This window comes from Pinus tabuliformis, chromosome J, assembly GCF_031772625.1.
Source record: "Pinus tabuliformis cultivar Carrire ecotype Pingquan chromosome J, CPIR1, whole genome shotgun sequence".
NCBI lineage: Eukaryota > Viridiplantae > Streptophyta > Pinopsida > Pinales > Pinaceae > Pinus > Pinus tabuliformis.
The window spans coordinates 429,452,847-429,474,544 of NC_142295.1; the positions used below are offsets into that span (position 1 = coordinate 429,452,847).

The 21,698-nt window shown below is 35.1% G+C and overlaps 1 pseudogene; it reads right to left on the reverse strand.

Annotated features, from left to right (window-relative positions):
* Positions 1-2,882: 2,882 nt before the first annotated feature.
* Positions 2,883-21,698, reverse strand: part of LOC149227651 (plasma membrane ATPase 1-like) — a 97,970-nt pseudogene continuing 79,154 nt past the window's right edge.

The window sequence follows — 21,698 nt, forward strand, 5'->3', positions numbered from 1 at the left end:
CTCTCTCTCTCTCTCTCTCTCTCTATTGAGTCCTCACTCTCTTCCTTCCTAGCTATGTCCTTATTTGCCACCTCCTTCTATCTCCCTCGGTCCCCTCTCCCCCCTCCAATCACTCTCTCTCAAATTCTCTGCCACCTCCCTCTGTCTCCCTTACCCCACCCAATCACTCTCTCTCTATTCCCTCTAACTCTGTCATTATCCCCCTCCCTCTCTCTCTTCCCCTTATCTCCCTATCTCACTCCTCTCCTCTTATCTCTCTTCCCTCCTCTCTCCCTTAGTATCTCCCCATATCTCACTTTCACTCCCTCTCCTTATCCACCTCTATCTCTCTATTTATTTTCTTTCCTTCCTCTCTCTCTCCTCCATCTCTCACGCGCCCACCCCGCAACCACACCCCCCCCCCCCCCACACCCCCTCTTAAAATTTGATTTCATGATATTGTGTGTATCGAAATTAAACAAACTCAATTGGTTGTGAAATATTAAACCTATATTTTTTATCAACCATGTCAAAGAAAATACAATAATGAAAAACTTAAAACAATCATGCACTATCTTTCCTCTATTATTGTTTTTCAATTTGTTTGTTCTCATCGTTTGGATCCTTAATTAAGATGAATTTATGTTGGTTCTTTGTAATATTATTTATATTAGATATATTTCACATCTTCGTATATAAAAGTATTCTCATTTTTAATTTTATCCATGGTATTGGCCCATTGTATCATAACAAAGCCTATTCACAAGTTAATAACAAAATCAAAATATAAAAAATTGACTTTAATTCTAACTTTTTTTTGTTGTAAGATTGGTAGGACTCTCTGATTTACATGTTTACATGTCCATTATTCCCCCCGCTACAGGGGGAGAGTAGTACAAGATTATTCACCCCGCTACGGGGGGAGGGTAGCACAAGATTTGAACCCAAGACTTCTAATTCGATGAGACTTCATTTCCATGACCAGTGCCACTTGAGATACCTCAGGCGGACAACTTTAACTTTTTATTATTAATTGAGCCAACATTTAAATGTTTACAGGTATCGAGCTTTATATTACTTTTAACATTTTATTTATTATTATTTTTTCTTTTTTATAAATCAATATATACCTACACATAACCCTATATTGGGTCGAAATTGACATTAGATTAAGCTTGTTAAATGTTAAATTTTAAACATTTACGCTTGACATTTACCTCACGTTGGGCTATAGAGCACCTCTCACACAATAACTATTACTCATATTACTAGTACAACCACATTAAAAATATTAATGTGGTGGGTACAACCCAATGCTTCATTTGTATCTACCACTGATAAATATATAACAAAAAAAAACTATTCCAACAAAAATATTATTATTGACTTTGATTTTACATAACCTTTAAAGTAGAAGTGTTGAAGAGTTTATATCCTTTAAAACCAAGATATAAGGTGGTTTTTTTAAAATTAGGTATGCTTTGTTGATAAGCATTCAGACAAAGCATGAACTAAGTATATTCCTTTGAAAATCAATCTAAGCCGTCAATTAAAAAATAAAAAATAAAATCAACAGATCTTCATCCACCTTTAATTGAAATAAAAAACCTTCGACTAATAAACAACAATAAAAAAACCTATTATTTAAACATTTAAACCAATTAAATTTCTATTTTAAATATATAAATATAAAAAAACATAAAAATATATATTATTTTATTTGGTATATTCATCGTACATGATGTTGTGAGAGACGAGCTCATAGCCTCAGCCTTTAGGTTTTTCTCAATCTGTGAATAGAATTACGCTCTTGATCAAGGCAACTACACTCTCACGTCAACAAACAAAATAATTCAAAAGGCTGTTATAACAAGGAGCCAATGCCATGGCGGTAGTCCCTGCCGGGGTCTGCAGGCAGATTGCAAGTTAGCTAACAGCAAATGGATTGCATCAAGCAGGAGCTGGACTGAATTGCAGAACTTGGAAAAGTTGGCTAGGCGGAAATTGTCCCAAGTCTGGAGAGGATGGGAGGTAGAGGTCAAGGAATAAATGGACTGTCATTCAATCCTTTTATTACTTCACTTTGCTTCCTAATGCTTGGGCATTCAATGCCCGTGATAACAAGCAAGATTGAAAGGGCTATATGTGTGCTTTTTTCACCTATGTTGGAGGTGGGGGGGCTCCTGCCATTTTCAAACAACATAAACGAAACCATTATGAACTTAAAGAAGCTTTATTTGAATGAAGATGCTAAACAGAGATGCACAGAATCATTTAGGAATAGGGTTTGGAGATACAAAGTGTTCGAATTCAGCCCTTTCAATAATGCTCAACCACAAATAAACACTCTGTTGAATCTTGACTGAAAAATTAATTGCCTAGACTGAAAAATATCTTTAAATCTTAAACCAATAATTCATATAAATCGATAAATCGATCTTTAAATCATTTCACAGTGGATGCAAATATTACATAGTAAAAAAATAGCTATGGGGCCAGTTTCTTGACTGGCCTACATGCTGCAGAGCAGCGACCATTTGCATCCATCTGTCCAGGTTTGACAAGAACCATTATGAACTTAAAGAAGCTTTATTTGAATGAAGATGCTAAACAGAAATGTACAAAATCATTTAGGAACAGGGTTTGGAGATACAAAGTGATCAAATTCAACCCTTTCAATAATGCTTAACCACAAATAAACATTCTGTTCAATCTTGACTGAAAAATTAATTGCCTAGACTGAAAAATATCTTTAAATCTTAAAACCAATAATTCATATAAATCGATCTTTAAACCTGAAAACCAGTAATTCATATAAGTTTCTCAAGGCAGGTAGGTACTCTCAGCCGTAAATCATTTCACAGTGGATGCAAATATTACATAGTAACAAAATAGCTATGGGGTCAGTTTCTTGATTGGACTATGTCAGAAGCACTTCTTGTTGCATCAGTTGCATCAGCAAGAGCAATTCCTATGTCTTCCTTCTTTAGCCTGCAATCGTTTAACAATCTCGTACTTATGCTCTCCAATGACCAGTCAAAATCAGGAAGGATATGGAATCAAACACTAATTAAGGAAATGAAAAAATAAAGGTATCTGAAAAAACATAGAAGTAAAAGATAATTGTTGCTCACCAGGGAAAACATCAGCAAAACCATCAGCCTTCTCTATCAGTTCATCAACTGGCGAAGCTGCAATTGATTCATCTTTGTCCTGACCTAGTAAAGAGGATGATTGATACATGTTTGTACCCATGCCCAGTCGGCGACCTGTCTCCTTGGCAATAGCTAATTGATCTCCTGATGAACATTTGCAAGTAAATAGTTAAATGTCGGCTCGCTGCATTACAAAAACAGTAGTGAAACTGATGACACCATAACCTCACGATACCTGTGATCATTTTGACATTTACACCAAGATTAAGAGCCCTTGTGATTGTTTCAGCACTGTCATGGTGTGGGGGATCAAAAAGAGGCATCAATCCTGCAAACATTTTGAGATAGCTATAAAGATATACATAATCAACAAGAAGAACTTACTGGGAAGATTTAGCCCATGGATAAAGCAAAAGAAGCCATATTATTAACCTGATATTTAACTGCAAGAGAGCGAAGTCCTCGTTTAGCAAACTTGTCAATAACTGTATGAACTCGCCGGTCAATTTCTGGCTTATTATGTGCGAGGTTAAGAATCTAGCAGAAAGTATTTGGTCATTTCAGTTTTAATAGAATGTGTACAAATAAGTTTTGAACCAGTTTCTAAACAATACAGCCCATTACCAAGCCTAATGAAGAAGGTCAAACATCCAAAGAACAATACCTGCTTTGGAGCACCTTTACTAACTCGATGCATTTTCCCTTCATTGTCAATATAAGTGAGAGTTGTCCTCTTTTCAGTTGGATTAAAAGGAAGAAAATGGACCTCTTGAATGCCTGCACACGCCTTTTACATCGATGGATATTAAAACCCAGAATAAAAGATACAAATCAGTAAAATAAGCATAGGCCTGCTTATCAACTAAAATTTAATATGATGACATAAAAAAAATACTTGCCTCCTTAGGATCCGCAAGCATCCCAACAATTGCCGCGTCAATGGCATCTTGATCCTCTATTCTGGATGCTCTTACAGCTATCAGGACAACAACATCCTTGTCATATCCTTTCATGAAAACCTATTCATGATAACAATTAGTAATTGATACTTGTTTGAAGGAAACTAACAGTACTGGATCATCCAACATTACCACGGACCCTAACTAGCCAATTTGGTATAACTGCAGTATCACCAAAAATTATGTATTTATGAAATAAGAGAAAGGACAAAAAAAGAATCAGAAGTCCAGAATAAATAGCAACCTTTTGGAAGTGGCCAACTTGGTTTGTACTGTCCACAACATGTGCTGCTTTACCAAAAAAGGTATGGACTACAGTAGCAATGACAACACATTCAAGGTCACCCTATTTGCAAGTAGAGCCAGAATAAACCCCATCGTCAGGACCCTTTGTTACTGGTAATGAGTCACCAGTGAGGGCAAACTACACACATTCAAAAATATTGTCATAAAACGTGGCTCAGGAAAAGTACCAAAACAGTCGAAGTTAATCCTAGAAACCATATAAAAGCATACCAAAAATTCCAGCACTTGTAATCATAAATAAGAAGTAAAGAAAAGGTTTAGGTTAAGACCTGATCAATCTTTAAAGGATCTCCTTGAAGAAGAAGCGCATCCGTAGGAATAATATCTCCAAGTTTGATGCTGATTATGTCACCAGGAACAAGCATCGCTGCATCTTCTCCACTCCATTGTCCATCTCTGAGAACCTGTTAAGTTCAAAGTCTTAAGTCATTGACTAAGGAATTTAAAACTGCAGCACCCATGATCTTAAGAGGATTCTGAACATCCAATTGCATGCTTCCCCGCAAAACCAAGGATAGAAAACTGAAAATATCGGGGTTGCCACTCATACAAAAGATAGTGAACAGACCTTGCTCTTTGGAGCCAGCCGAGTCATCAGTGGCGCAGGAGCATTTCCAGCATTGTTTTCCTCTATGAAACTTATGGTAGAGTTTATAACAAGCAATGTTAGAATACCAACAAAATCTTGCCAGTCAGGAGGTTTTCCCTGCAATGATACAATTTACATGATTAAAGCCTCAATTAAAAAGAGTGGATAGGGTATGTCGTGACTGATACTGGCTACAAGAGAGAAATATTGCGACACGGTAGAACAAGAAGCCATCTTCTTTTCCAATAATATGCATAGGAACCATAAGGATGAAGTAATACGATGAACTGGCTATGGGGCCAGTTTCTTGACTGGCCTACATGCTGCAAAGTAGTGACCATTTGCATCCATCTATCTTATGCTTTCTAGGATGATAAAGAAGACAAGAGCCGTTGGAAGCTGATATTCCAAGTTATATTCAATGGCTTAGTTTGCTCTTTCACTGGCGGCTTTCTCAGAACTTGTAAATTTGAAAAAATGCACTTTATAATATAATTCAAATAAGAGACTTTGGATGGCATATTGAACTTTTGAAATAGGAATTCAGTCATTCAAAACTATCATCAGCATGATACTTACAAGTAGTAAAGTTGAACTCGGAACTATGTGTTCAACGTTCAGGGCATATTTCCAAATTATTGTTCGGAAATAACTTACTGTGAACAATAATATTTATCAGAAATAGGTCTGATATTCAGAAGTTTGACAATGTGTCCTCAAAAATGTGACTTGTTATAGATTGCCATAGATTCCTATGCTCCTGGTTGGAGATGTTATTGTTAGTGGCTATTTCTTGGTTTCTTTTTTCTTTGTGCTTCTACTTTTAGGATGTCCATAATCAGAAGAGTCATGAGAAGAAGTGCTAAGAGAAACGATGCTGCCAGTTGAGTAAGTTGGCTGATGCTAATGGATTCCATGTTATGTGAAGTAGAGAGATGTATGTCAATATGTAGGTGGAGAAGGAAGTTATGTTTTGTAGGCGAGAAATTAGACATTGCTTTTGCCAATTTATAAAAGAGTTCAACGTGTTTGCAAGCTGGTTTTAAATGTGAATGGAACTGAGTTTTTGGGAATATTTTACTGTAGGCAAGAGGTAATCATTTGAAAATATTGAAAGACAGTGGGTAATGGATGTTTGTATAGGCTTCTTCATCCTCGTGGAACGAGCGTTTTTGGAACCTATGCGCTAAAAGAGATGCAATCGAGAAGTCCTGTAGAACCAAATAGGGAAACGCGTGCAAGATTGCAACACTTGAATCCGGGATAAATTTATGACAGGTGCAGTAATAAATACATATACAGACTAATTTGAAATGTAGCTGAAATACTTCAAGATCAGATGGGAGAGGATATAATCCAATATGAAGAGCATTTATTGGAGCAAACCGGTGTTAAAATGTTTTAAATGCTTATTACCTAACGTTGCTGTGGTATTTTTGCATCTAGTCTTTTCAATCTTGATTTCTGTTATGGCATGCAACTCATAAATAGATATATTGTCCGATTTGAAATGGAACTGAAATAGTTCACCTAGAGCTGTTATGGCATGCAACTCATAAATACATATACTGTCCGATTTGAAATGGAACTGAAATAGTTCACCTAGAGCTGTCAAATCGACGGTGATGTGCGGAATTTGATATGCAATTGGTGCAGTTAAGTGAGTACTGCAATATAAGTGTAGGGTTGCTTATTGAAAAGAAGTGGTCACCATTTTTGGAAATCATGCATGAAAGGATATAGTACCCTTTATTTGAAAATTGAAAATTGTACTATTCGTTTCTGAGAGGGCGAACATTAAGGTATGGTTACGAATTTGCTGACCATGGTGACGCAGCGTAGGAACACTTGAGAAATGCACCAATAAGTGATAAGATGCCTTAAGAGCATTTAACAAGAAACTGGAGCATAAACCACCACAATATAGTGAGGGTTGGGAGCTAATTAGTCAGTGCTAGGTTTGAAATAAAGTTAATTTACATCAGGATATGCCAAGCAACAGTTAGACATCACCCAATTGATGAAAAAACGAGTTACCTTTTGATGCACAGGAATGACATCTGATAATTGATTGTTTAAACCAATAGCAAGAGATATTCTTGAGTTACCATTTGAGAATATGTTGAAATAAGGACAACCTTGCTGTTGTCCACAGATACCAGATCTAATTTATGATAAAAATATGCAGAAAGTGCAGGTTTGGAGAAAGGAAAAGCAACTGACCTCTGATGAAGACCCATTCTATTTCACTAAACCGAACCAAACAACAAAGCTTCAATCTGCCTTCGCCGAACAAACTTGCTACCTTCCCTGAAAGATCTTGCTGCTTGGATGGCGTTGCAAATTCAATGTGTGATTCGTTACAAAAATTTCAATTCGAAGTAAAACATATATTTCAAGATTGTTAAAATATTTTAAATGGTTATTACCTCATGTTGCTCTGGCTCATGCCCATTGCAAGAGACATATGTCTGAATAACATCTATCGCCCCGTCTTTAGACCTGGCAATAAGATTGGATCACATCTGTTTAATAACATGCAAAAAATTTAAGCAAATTGTACAGTTAACAATAAACAGAAACATAGGTAAAATAAAATAATACCAAATGCAATACAAACCTCTGCGGTGCCTCGAGGGCAATGTACAGAGTTGTCCGTTGATTAGCAAAGCTCTCTCATCATAGCTAGTTATCAGTAGATTTTGTATAGCACTATGCCATAATTCCATCTTCAAACAACATAAATTCATTTTAAAGTCCATATAGTTTGGTGCTATTTATAAAGTTTACCTAGTATGGTAACATATTGCTTCTAAGTAGTTTGCGGTACTTAATTTAATAGAGGAAAGTGCCATAGTGCAGCAAATTAAATAAATTATTAATAATTAATAGATCTATACAGGGAAAATAAATTATTAATATTAATAGATCTATCCTAGGTATGGATTATTTAGGTTTAGCTATTAAAGCAGATATTAAGCTATTAATACTTTGATATATTTAGCTACTAAATCAGCTATTGATACTTGGGACATCTATGCATTTTGATTTTGTAGTGAGATGAACGTACCATTACAACTGTTCACCAGGGTTCCAATTCCCTATAATCCAACCCAACGTGTATAGCAGAGTAGCAAAGAGAGAGGAGACTAGGTTGAAAGTGCTAAATAGTTTGGTGGAATCTGGCAGTTAAGCCCGCCGGAAGTTCATTTTTGCAATGTAGCATTTCAGTGTATGTATCTGAAACTAGGGAAAATTGGGAAAAAAAAACAAATAAGAGATACCACCTCCAGAACTTCATAGCTTTCAGGCATAACATAGGAATAAATAGAAATGAGTAACCGATTCAATATACAATTTGTCATTTAACTTCACTGGATAATAAGCACCATGTTTAATCAATCTATGGAACCTTTGGTGTTCGCATTTAGCAGCTGTAGATAAAAAATTATTGCTCATCTGAGGTTGCATTTGTTGTATTCAACGATATAATTTAAACCAAACATGGTACTTTTTAAGATGGAGCAAAAATATAAATACAAAAGGCGGCAAGAGAATGTCTGATTGTCAAGCTTCAACCATGTTGCAGGATGTGTTCCATTTGAAATACAGGACATTTGAAATACAGGACAGAAACAGAAACAGTACAAATACACATGCATAAAGACTTTCCAGCCTTCTTTCCTAAACCATTATCTACATTACCCAAGAAACAAAAACTAACAAAACAAGATGGCTTACAACAAGCTCATTATGACTAAAATTTGAAGCGACAACAGAAATTTAAAATCTTCTCTTCTCGGTTTGAAGTAGCAATGGAAAAGTTGGCCTGGCGGAAATTGTCCCAAGTCTGGAGAGGATGGGAGGCAGAGGTCAAGGAATAAATGGACTGAACCACAAATAAGTAATTCATATAAGTCGCTCAAGGCAGGCAGGTACTCTCAGCCGTAAATCATTTCACAGTGGATGCAAATATTACATAGTAACAAAATAGCTATGGGGCCAGTTTCTTGACTGGCCTACATGTTGCAGAGCAGCGACCATTTGCATCCATCTGTCTAGGTATGACAAGAACCATTATGAACTTAAAGAAGCTTTATTTGAATGAAGATGCTAAATAGAAATGCACAAAATCATTTAGGAACAGGGTTTGGAGATACAAAGTGATCGAATTCAGCCCTTTCAGTAATGCTCAACCACAAATAAACATTCTGTTCAATCTTGACTGAAAAATTAATTGCCTAGACTGAAAAATATCTTTAAATCTTAAAACCAATAATTCATATAAATCGATATTTAAACCTTAAAACCATTAATTCATATAAGTCGCTCAAGGCAGGCAGGTACTCTCAGCCGTAAATCATTTCACAGTGGATGCAAATATTACATAGTAACAAAATAGCTATGGGGCCAGTTTCTTGACTGGACTATGTCTGAAGCACTTCTTGTTGCATCAGTTGCATCAGCAACAACAATTCCTATGTCTGCCTTCTTTAGCCTGCAATCGTTTAACAATCTCGTACTTATGCTCTGCAATGACCAGTCAAAATTAGGAAGGATATGGAATCAAACACTAATTAAGGAAATGAAAAAATAAAAGTATCTGAAAAAACACAGAAGTAAAAGATAATTGTTGCTCACCAGGGAAAACACCAGCAAAACAATCAGCCTTCTCATCTGTATAACAAATAGTTAGTTATAATAAAATGATAACATTGTGAATTGAAGAGAGGACATATTTGAGACAAAAGATGTTAAGGCATATGTTCATGTACCTTCCATTTGTTAGCCGACATGTAATAGCTCACTATATTCGTTGAGTGTGAACTTGGTGTGAATTTTGAAGTCACGTAACATGTAAACAGTGGTAGCTTTCTGTTGCAAATATGCCTCATATGATATTGCTTTTAAATCAGGAAGTAAGTCATGTAATAAGGGCTGCCTGATAATGCACTGGACAAAGTTATTTGTAATGGATTCTATTACAACATTTATACAATGCTTGTAGATGAAAGGGCAATTATCATTGCATTGTGAACAGAAAATTGTCCAATTGGTTATCACTATGGATGAATTGACTGGAGAGTTACAAATTGCACAAACAGGTTCGAAAGGAGTTGAATATGGATTTGTTGCCATCAGAATACCTTCGACTTGTTTATAAAATATTCAAACGTTAATTTACATTATTACATGGCAAATGGAAAGCTAGTAAAAACATCATTATTGTTATACTTACAGCATAGGTAGATGTAGTTAGTTTTCTGAGATTGTTCACTGCATCTGTGTTAAGTTGAGTCATGAACGTTGACTTTGATGCCCTAAATATTGTTTCTTTTGTGTTTACCTTTTTTGTTAAATTTTTGAAAAGGATGAGGGGGAAGTCTCCTTTCTGCAGTTGTTTTTCCATTGAAAGGAAAAATTGTTCATACGTGTCAAATAATTGCAATTGCAAGAGAGAAATTGTTATCTATTGAAAAATACGAAAAGTAATATGCAAGTACATTGTTCGTATGTGTTGAAAAATTGCAAGTGCAAGAGAAAAATTACAATAACTATAGACAAATTACAATAACTATATATTGAAGTGATGCATGTTATCTACTGAAAATTAGGAATAAGTAACATGCAAATACATACAGTTGCATTGTCATTTTCAGAATCTCCATCTTTGATATGGAGTATGTAATGCAATCCAACCTGTTTGGCAAGTGTAACAGCTGCAGCGATTGTGCCAATTGGGTACATTTCTGTTTTGTTTGCAAATTGCCTAATGGTTGTATTGGGAATGAAGTAATATTCTTTGCAAACTTCAGGTACAGTTTCTATGATACTTGATTCATTAAGCAAAATTATTTTCTCACAGTCACCGCAATCATAAACAGTTTTAGGAAATATCCTGAAATTTGTAATTGAGATGTTGTTGCCTTGCAAAATTTTCTGTTCATGTTGCTCCACTAAATGTGCAGGTACAGTTAACGTTATAGTCATCATTCCTTGAGCATCTGTCAAATCAGTGCGTAATATTTGACATGATTTGTTTGCTTTATCAAGGAATGCAATATAGACAACCATTATGTCTCCAACAAATAGCTGCCCAATTCTACAACTATTGAGATCTTCAATTGATACTTTAATTGGCAGTATCTGTTTTTGCCTATTAAAATTGCTTAGTTAGAAATTGCTATAAACATTTCTACAATGCTATGTTTCTCCTAAAAACTGAATAAGTATAAATAGATTAGAATGTTGTGTTTCATATGCATACCTTTCTGATGTATCATTTTGTACATTTGTTGAATCAAGTTTTGTTGTGATTGTTTCAGTTGGACAAACACAAGTAAATGCACATTTCAATATGATGTGGATATTATCACATGTATTTTGTGATAAGCAATTAATAAAGAAATTATGATATCTAACCTGTACATGTCTTCTTGTTGCATTGTCTGGGGGGACTTACTACTAGTGCTTTCTCCACTCGTCCAACATTTTCTAATTTATATACATTTAAATATACATATGTAAAAAGAGAATGCATATATAATAAACATTAATATTTTAAATAGAAAATAACATATTTGTATAGCTGTCATACACATACCTTTTCAAAACAAGTGGTTGGCTTGCCTTTTCTATTTGAGTTATGCCCTCTATTTCTTCAATTGTTTCTTTTCCTTTTTCAGGATTTATGCTATGTTATAGAATAGCAACATATATTTAGTTCAATTTGAAAGAGCATATAGAAGTAAAAAGTGAACAAGAACATTAAAACCATAGAACCATACATATGTAAACATAGAATGCATATATAGTAAACATTAATATTCTAAATACAAATTAGCATATTTGTATAGTTCTCATAGACATACCTTAGTAAACATTAATATTCTAAATACAAATTAGCATATTTGTATAGTTGTCATAGACATACCTTTGCAAAACAAGCAGTTGGCTTGCCCTTTCTAATTGGGTTATGCATTCTATTTCTTCAATTGTTTCTTTTCCTCTTTGAAGATTTATGCTATGTTATAGAATAGTAAGATATATTTAGTGCAAATTAGAAGTAAAAAGTGAACAAGAACATTAAAACCATAGAACCATACATATGTAAAAATAGAATGCATATATAGTAAACATTAATATTCTAAATACAAATTAGCATATTTGTATAGTTCTCATAGACATACCTTTGCAAAACAAGCGGTTGGCTTGCCCTTTCTAATTGGGTTATGCATTCTATTTCTTCAATTGTTTCTTTTCCTTTTTCAAGATTTATGCTATGTTATAGAATAGTAAGACATATTTAGTGCAAATTAAAAGAACATATAAAAGCAAAAGTTGAACAAGAACAAAAGATCCATAGGAAAGGAAAGGCAAGAAGAATATACTCTGTTTGTTTATGTTCCATGTTGTTGTTCTTTTTTCTTGGTCATTTTTTCAATTGAAAAAGGTTTTACTGGTACAATCTGCATTCATAAATAGATGAGGTCATATCTGGAAATTTATGATAGGATGCTTGTGTTGCTTAATTGAAAAGGGTTTCTTTGGCATAATTTGCATTGATGAATTTATGAGGTCATATATGTAAATGTACGATAGAATGCATAATATGTATGGTGTTATTATTTGGTTTAGTACAAAAAGAATATTGTAATATGCTTTAGTAAAATAGAAATGGTAAAAACAATGAGGTATTGCAAAAATGTCAAAATTTGCAATTTTGTAAGCTGTTTCATGTGTATATCATAGCTGAAGGACAAGAGATATTGTATCATGGTCAGACCAATATGTATCCAATATGAAAATTCTATATTTTATATTAGCTAGATTTGCCCAAACATGGTCAATGAATGATTTATGCATGGTATTAGTTTTGTCAATAAGGAAATGAAGATTGTAGTTTTCCATGTAGGTTTCTAGCTGCTTTGTTTTTTGATTGCAATGTACCATATCAATATTGAAGTCCCCTAATATAACTATGATATTGTTTAGATCTAACTGGCATAAAGCTTTTGCAATGACATTCAAAATATTGTTTACATTTGCATGTGGCGATGCATATATATTGAGCATTGCAATTTGTAATCCGTGAACTTTTATTTTTGCGAGAAATGCTTCTACAAATTGCTCTTCAAAATGGGTATGTTCAAGGATAATGATATTTTTCTTTATCAATATCATTACTCCATGCTTAATGCAACTTGAGATGCAATTGAAATTTTTGAAATATTCATTTTCCATACACAATGACATATGTGTTTCTTGTAAGCATAAGATATCAGATTGCATTGTGTCATAATCATTGCATACGTCAGTAAGATGTGCATGAAGATTATGAGTGTTAAATGAAAGAATAAAGATGGATCGCAATGATTGTATTGATGAAGAGTCATATTCTAATTGCCATTTTGCAGTGGTTTGCAAATGTTGCATTTCACAATTTACTTTTTTCTTAACCTTAAAATTATTGTCTTTAAGAGGATTAAGCAAATACAATGATTCTTGTTTCTGACACGTGATAGTGCTGTGTATACTAGGCCATGCACTTGTACTCTAGTAGGGTCGAATGCAAGCCTATCCAAGGATAAGCCTTGTGATCTATGTATTGTGCGTGCACATGCAAGTTGAATTGGAAATTGTTTCCGTATTTTCAACTGGGCCATCTTTGATGTGATAGGCATTGCTTTTGATATTCGCAGTATTGGTGTCCAATTATGTGCTATGTCTGAAGTATACAAATGAGCCAGTTTTCTAGATTGTCGATGACCAATATTAGGGTCGTGGAACTTAATCCATAGAACATCGACCTTATCTGTATGGGTATATGATTTAACTATTCCATCTGCACCATTTACTAGCCCATCTGGTGCATCATAATTGCAAGCATACATTTCAACTAACATGTTCAACTTTATCAGAAGTTGCGAAGGCAAAATAGCTGTATGTTGATGTGTTGGGAAATTGCCGTTATTCTCCTCATTTTCATCAATTGCATTAATTAAAATTTCTTTGCCAGGCATGAGCATTAACATTTTCTTGTTATGCATTGCAACATCTTTGTTTTTGTAAAATAAATAGGGAAATGTCGGATCATTTGGTACAGGGCGCATGCAACTTGTATTCATATATGTTATATCATCAGATGTCTGACAATTTGTTCGCATTCTATTTAACACTGATATGAATCTCTCATTTGTTTGTCGCATAGTCATATGCAATTGGAAGCACTTGACATTATCCTTCCAGAAATCATGTGTTATTGTTTGATTTTTGATTCTTGTTTATTCAAAAATAAGAGAGTCTTGAATAGGTTGTGCTTGATAGAAATCACCAAAAAATATGATGTCAATGTTGCCAAAGTATTTGGTTTGGACATGTTTTATGTTTCTAAATCTACTGCCAATAGAATATAAGAATCGACTACCAATCATCGAGACCTCATCTATGAAATCTAGCTACAATTCTTGATATAGCTTTGATAAGCTGTCCAATACTTCTTTGCTGAGTGGGAACAATTGAGACTTGTTAAAAGGCATTAGCAATGCAGAATGGATTGTTGTTCCACCTGCATTATATGCAACTTTTCCTGTGTATGCTAATATTAGACCTTTTGGTTTCATAGGATCAGTTGTGTTTTGTGAATCATAAATTCGTATAAGCATTTGGAAAATTGCTTTTGTTGTGAGTGTTTTACCTACGCCTGCTCCACCTGTAATAAAAAGGTAAATTGGTTCCTTGGGGTTTTTTTTTTAATTGCAACGTCTTTTACAATTGCTTGTTGCTCTTTGTTCAACATTCTTCTAAGTTTGTAATACTCATTGTTCTCCATTAAAAATGGATGGGCAGTAATTTGAAATCCAAGATTGATTTTTTTCTTCATTTCAAACTGTTTTGGAAATTTCAAGTCCAATTGCAAATCATATTCCTCACAATGGGAACTGTTCTCTTGGTTTCGCATATTCATTTGGTTAGTATTCAAAGAACTAATTTTCTCATTTGTTGCAGTCTCTAAATCACCCCATGTTGGATTGATGTTATATGTAAATTTGGCTTCATTGGCTTGAATTGTTTTTTCATGTAATGTATATGCAGAGAGCCATGTAGACAATTCTTGTTTCAATGTATTTTCACAATTTTCAAATGGCATATATAATAATAATTTCTCTCGGAAAAAGTTTTCAATATCATTGTGTTTGTTATATTTGAAAATCGTATAACATTTGGTTTTTTCCTTTTAGATATGGGTGTGCCATCTTTCCTGTAATTTGATACAAATTCTGCAAGGCAGATTTTGCTAATGGAACTTGGGCGTCCAATGTAGTAGTCAATAATGGAATGGCACATAACATCTTCTGAATCATCAGGTTCTTGTTTCAAAAGAATAGGCGGTTTAAGCATAAATGTGCGTTCATCAACTGGAGATGTGTTTACGAATATACATTCCCTTGAACTACAACTCAATGGCAATGAAAGTGCTATATGCACTGCTTGTTGAGCTGACATTTGTTGCAGATTGAGTAATGTATTTCCAAGTTTACGAATCATTTGCATAGCATCAATTTCATTTTTCTGATGCTCTTTGTGTATTCTTCTAAATGCATTTGTCATAGACTTGTCAATTTTGGTCATATATGAACTACAATATGATGTTGCAGCATATGCATTTAGCACAAATTGTGCATCTGTATTTGCATTCCATAAAGTAGGCATAGCCTTCGCAAAACTGTTATTCCAAATGTGAGAATGTTTTTGTTTCAGGAAAATTGTTGGTTGCTTTATTGTATGTTGTAATAGTTCTATGTACTCACTTTCTAGTAGTCCTATTTCCAGGAGGAAATTGTCATGGGTTATTGAATCATTGTAGTTTGTTTGCTCCAAGAATGCAAAAAGTGATATTGATTTCTCTACGATTTTTTTATTTTGTGCATTGGTTGGCTCGATGATCATTGTTTATTTCATTGGTGGCATGGGGAAGTTGTATCTACAGTTTGAATTTTTTCGCTTCTTACAACTTCTTGTATGGTGATGTTTATGCAATTTAGCAACATCTGGGTCCAAATGATCTGTATTACAAGTTATGTAATTGTCAAGAAACTTCTCAATTTCTGAATTGCTTTGTTTTCCATATATTGGAGCATTCTCTATCCATAACAGTCCATGTTCATGTTCAGTTCCTCTATTTTGAAATTCTGTTACGAAATAGGAATCAGATATTTTTCCAAAGAATGTAGTATCTTGACATATCAATCGCTTTACAAAATTAATTCTATGTCTATAGTATTGGCTACATGTGACTGGATATTTTCTTATAAGGTAGTCAATGTCATCATCTTCTAATATATCAATAGAATTTTTATTTTCTTTATTTCTAAACAATGTGACGAGTGTATCTACTAATGGTTTCCATCGATGTTCTGCACTTGTAAATGTCACAAAGAAAGTTGGAGGTCCCAATTGTCGTATCATTGCAAATATGTTTTTCTTAATTTGTTCCAAATGATCAGAAGATATGCAAATGTTTTTGAAATCTATGTATCCAATATCAGATTTCAATAACTTTTCCAAATTTGCTCGATACTTGACATCTTTTGCTAATATTTTTCTGTCTTTTAGTTGTCCTTTTCTTATTCGTACCCATATGCAAGAAAGCACTTTATCAATTATTATTCGCATTGTCTTGAAAAACAAATTTGTTGTATGATATGAGAAGTCACCACTTGCTTGTAACAATTCCCATTGTACAATTTTTTGGTAACTAAACCTATTTGTGATGTCATGATCACGTGCATTGCCATAAAATAATGTTGGAAAGTTCATTTCTTCTGCATATTTGTCCTTGAAAATCCCCAGTGGTCGTTGTCCTTCAGCAGGTGCTAGTTCAATAATCTTGTCTTGCAAATCGTAGATGCGTTGTGACTCTATTAATCCATGCACCAATGTTTCAGTAGGTGCTTCGTTATTTTCATCACTGTCTGTATCACTTTCATTGTCGCTGTTTGAATTTTGTACAATGTATTCATTATTCTCTTGTAAAACATGGGCCCAATTCTCATTTATACAAATGTTCTCAGCTTTATAAAGACTTCTAGAACATAGTTTGTTCAATGCTTTCATGACAATAATTGGACGTACTTTACCTGTTTGGTATGCATTTTTGTATTGCAATCGTCTTTTTAATGCAACTACAATTGTCATTGTATCACTTAGATATTGTGGCAATGCTTTTTGCACAACATCCATATGAACTGGTACATTGATAATTGATCCTGTTAAGCCAATTTGTGATCGCCTATATCCCCATTGTCTGATTGTGCAAATGAAATTCTCAATGACACAAGTCTTTCTTCTAGATCTGAAAGTGTATTTACAGTTGGCAATGGAATGTTACGTCTTATTTGTTCAGGTGTTGCAAATTGTGGAAGCTTTCCATTCTTGAGTGATTTTTTGCAAGCAACACATATGTTTTCATTGCTGAAGGTCCTATTATTCAATGTCAAATTCATATGCTTTTCTTGCAACTCTATAGTGAAGAATCTGATATTTTTTGCAAAATGCAATCTGGTACAAACTGCACATGTATTCCTAGGCGTGTCTTCGACTTGTTCCATATAAATCTGTACTGCATCTTTCTTGCTTGTCATTCTTGACTTCTTATTAGAAGATGCTTTTTTGCATATGTCATTGCATTTGCTTCTTGTACGTATGAATTGCTTCAGTTTATGATAATTGAGCCTACGACACTTAGTTGGTCGCATTTGTTTTAAATGAGATGCGAGCCTAGATTGAATATTATCGTTAAAATGTACTTGAGATATACATTGTTGTTTTTCTAGTAAAAAACAATCAATGTTCTCAGGCACAATGCATTGTAATTTGAATTTGTCATTGTCAACATGTATTATTTCTGTCACATGGAATAAGTCGATCTTGCAGACAAGATAGACCTTCCTAGAATCTAAAGAAGACCTAATGACAAGCAAACCAACCAGACACTATCTTTCTCTAAATATGCTTTTATAAACAAAGGCAAACAAGTGTTTTTAGGGCCTACCTTAGGTCCAACGCAAGTTTGTGGATGCCCTCGCTCCTTCGATCCAAATGAGCTCCTTTGTCATGAATCTGCGAACACAAACAAGCAAACAAATTAAATAGCACCTGAAAAGCCAATATCATAAAACATGTTTAACATGAAAGTCAAGGAGTTCATGAAACAAATAACATGAGATACTTGTTGAGAAAAATGAGTTTGATTGTATTAATTCAAAAGAAGAAGAACTTTACAACTTGTGCCTTGACGCTGTACAAGCTCCTCCCAGGGTCCAGCAAGAATTCTCCTCTACTTTGACAAGTTTCACTCTCTTCCCAATGAAGCCAAAAAAGGTATGTGATCTCTCCTCTCAAGCTCAACTAGGAAGTATTAATTTCACCAGCATTTACCCTCAAAAATGTTCAGCTTCTAACCTCTCCAGCAACCAGCCCAATGCCTGAATTTATAGTGCAATGGAGGGAGGTTACTAGGTCCTCCTTCAAAGGGATAAAGCCCTCCTTCAAAGGGATAGCTCCTCTCCTCAAGGGATTAGCTCCTTCTCTTTTGGGATGCATGAACCACCTAAGAGCGGCCAATCCACGTCAAAATTCCTTCTAGAATCATCTAGAATTAACCCAAAGTGAGTTTTTTATAATAAACTTGCGCCTTTTTAACTTTCACAGGGGGTCCGCACCCACACCTTTAGGGACAGAGCGGGCAGGTCCACAGTTTTTGTAAACAGAAGATGCGGGATTGCAGGTAACAGTGAGAGAAAGTGCGGAACTAGAGTTTCATTGATTTTCAATGTCTTTCTCTCATTTTCAAAGCTTGACTTGAAGAGCTAAGGTCTGAGACTTGCTTAGGAGGATAGTACAAGTGATGATAGACCCATACTGACTGCAAATAATCATGATGACGATATTTTTATGTAACAGATTGCCCCCTAAAGTGCGAAGTCTGTAGTAGATGAGGATTTCATTTATCATTTAGGAAGAGTGAAGTACTTTGTCATTTCGAGGATCATCTTGTGGAGAGCCCAGTTGGAACCTGTAAAAACATTCAATGCAAGATATATATATGATATCATATCATCGCTGAGGTAGGCATTCCCATACTCAGATCAAAACTAACTTAGAAAACTAACTACTACTCTGATATAGGAATGATCTTGTAAAACATCACAAGTATAGACTCATGTGGACATAGTATGGACGCAACCATCTATTTATGAATAGTCCATTATATAATGAATACAAAATTCCTCGTAGCCTAGATTGTGGAAACTAGATCCAGGGTCTTCATTTCTATTTCCCGAAACAGTACGATTCTATCCATGTGAATGAATGTGTTGATGTCGAACATGGTAGAAACCACTTGATTACCAGTCAATGATGTAAACTGTTAACAAGTGTGAGAGAAACCACCAGTGATGTCAATGGCTCTCAAAGTACCCAGTACAATCCATGAGATGCGAATAAATGTGTTGATGTCCAACATGTCACGGAATCCTTTGATCGAAGGTCAATGATGCAACCTGTCGTCAAAGGCGAGAAACCTGCCATTGAGGCATGCATATCTCAAGGTACTGACGATTTCTAGATCATCTTTCTAGATAATGAGCTGAGGTCGATAGAAAGAGATCCGTCGCCGGCAAGCCCACAACACGAAATCATAGATCAAGTTGAAGAAATTTAGTTGCAACGACTGACTCAGGGATGGTCAAGATGGATGACAGATATTTTGCAGATGAACGGCTTATTGGCAGTGACCTCTTGAACACATAATGACACGACAGATGGCTTGGTGACAATTGACCCAAAGTTAATACCCAGAAACCGGTTGAAGACTTTCAATGTGGTTTGATCAACTGTTAGGCAAAGGATTTCCCAACCAAGGTGAATAAAAGTGTCATGTTCAAGATTGGTTACAAAGTATGACAAAGAGGCTCATTTTTCTCTCTTTTCCCCCACCATTTCTGGCAAGTACCTCTTTATTTTTGACAAGCTTGAGGAGGATAACATTTGCTTGATTATAATCTCATCCTTCGGATGAGTCCAACTTAGTTTAAATTCGAACCCTAAGAAGGAGTGGTTCATTCCTGTTTGTAATTGAATAGGTCCTTTACTGTGAAATTTTAATGAGTCCAGTATAGGAGAAACTCGGCGTTTTTCAATTTTAGAGAGTCTGAAAAAACTTAAGAAAACTCCAAGGTTGACCTTTTTCGTAAATTTGTGTCTCCCAAGCCCGAAAAAGTATAAAATAATACTTGAGAGAACCACTTGATCTTTTATGACCAAGGAGTACTTTTCATCATTAGTGCCCTTGACCCGAAAAAGTAAAAAAGCGATCAATGACACGTCGTTTTATAACCAATATCGAATTTGAAACGACAAAAATCCGGCAATCTTTTCATGTTTTTACGGTCAGAAAAGAGCTGCAAGTGGACCATCTTTTAATTCCGTTTTAACGAGTTTAAAAGAAAAACTCGGCAATCTTTTCATGTTTCAGGAGTCAGAAAAGAGCTTAAAGGTGACTCTAAATGTTTTTTCGTCGAAAATGATAGATTTCGCCTGAATAATCCGTTATCCTGAACAAAATGCAAACATTACTCATACCTGATTGAAATGGATAAAAATGTCGCAAAAATATCTTTTCAAAGTGAAACATAAACAAATTTGCAATTTATTTACTCAAAAAACTTATAAAAAGGGCCTTTGTCAATTCATTTTACCGTTTGAGTTTTGGGTGAGAAAAATAGTGCTTTTGTTCAGAAAACTTCCCATGAAGATTGCGGAAAATCCAACTGTCGGAATCGAACGCCGTCTTCTCGAGGTAATCCACATCATCCTACTCTTCATTTTTAATCATTTCATTTTTTGTTTTAGGTATTCATTTCAATTTTTGGAGTGTTTTTAGGCTTAAAACCCGCGCGCGGGGGCCCGCAAGTGTACCACTGCTAGCCTGCGGACCCCAACTTTTTCTCCATTGGGAAAAAGTCAGGGGTCCGCACCTTCCATGTAGACAAGGTGCGGTCCCACGCACTGTGTCTAACCCGGAGGGTGCGGTCCCCGCCGCAAGGGTTTTTAACCCAAAAATTCTCAAAATTGGACCAAACAAAATAATTTCTAGCATTTTAATTTATCTTTATACTTGATGCAGAGAATACATCATGCTAGATTGGCATGAACGAGAGCATGAGGACGTGGATGCTGCCGCATGGAACCATCAACCTTCACTTGATGCTTTGAGGGCGTGCGGCTTGTACAAATTCTGGGCCATTCCTGGCATGAGGGCTCAGGTGGATTTCTTACAGTGGCTGGTTGACAGATGGAGCATACAGGACCAATGCTTCTTCATTGGTGGCCACCAGCTCGAAATCGAGCCGGCGGACATATATTTCTTGACTGGTTTGCCTAAGAGAGGCGAAGACTTGACTCTGTTTGGGGCTAGGCCAAGTGGCCAGTCTGTTGATAGCAGGGAAAATTTTAAGAACCCCCCCTAAATTTATAAATATAATAAATGGGCGAATCTCCATGGTATATAGGAAAAATGGAAGGCGATTTTATCAATAATATAATATGTATATATAATTTTTTAGCGAATCTCTCACCAGGCATGGCGAATATTTTACTCAATTATAAAAAAGATCTTGGCAAGTCTTTCACTAAATAATAAAACTT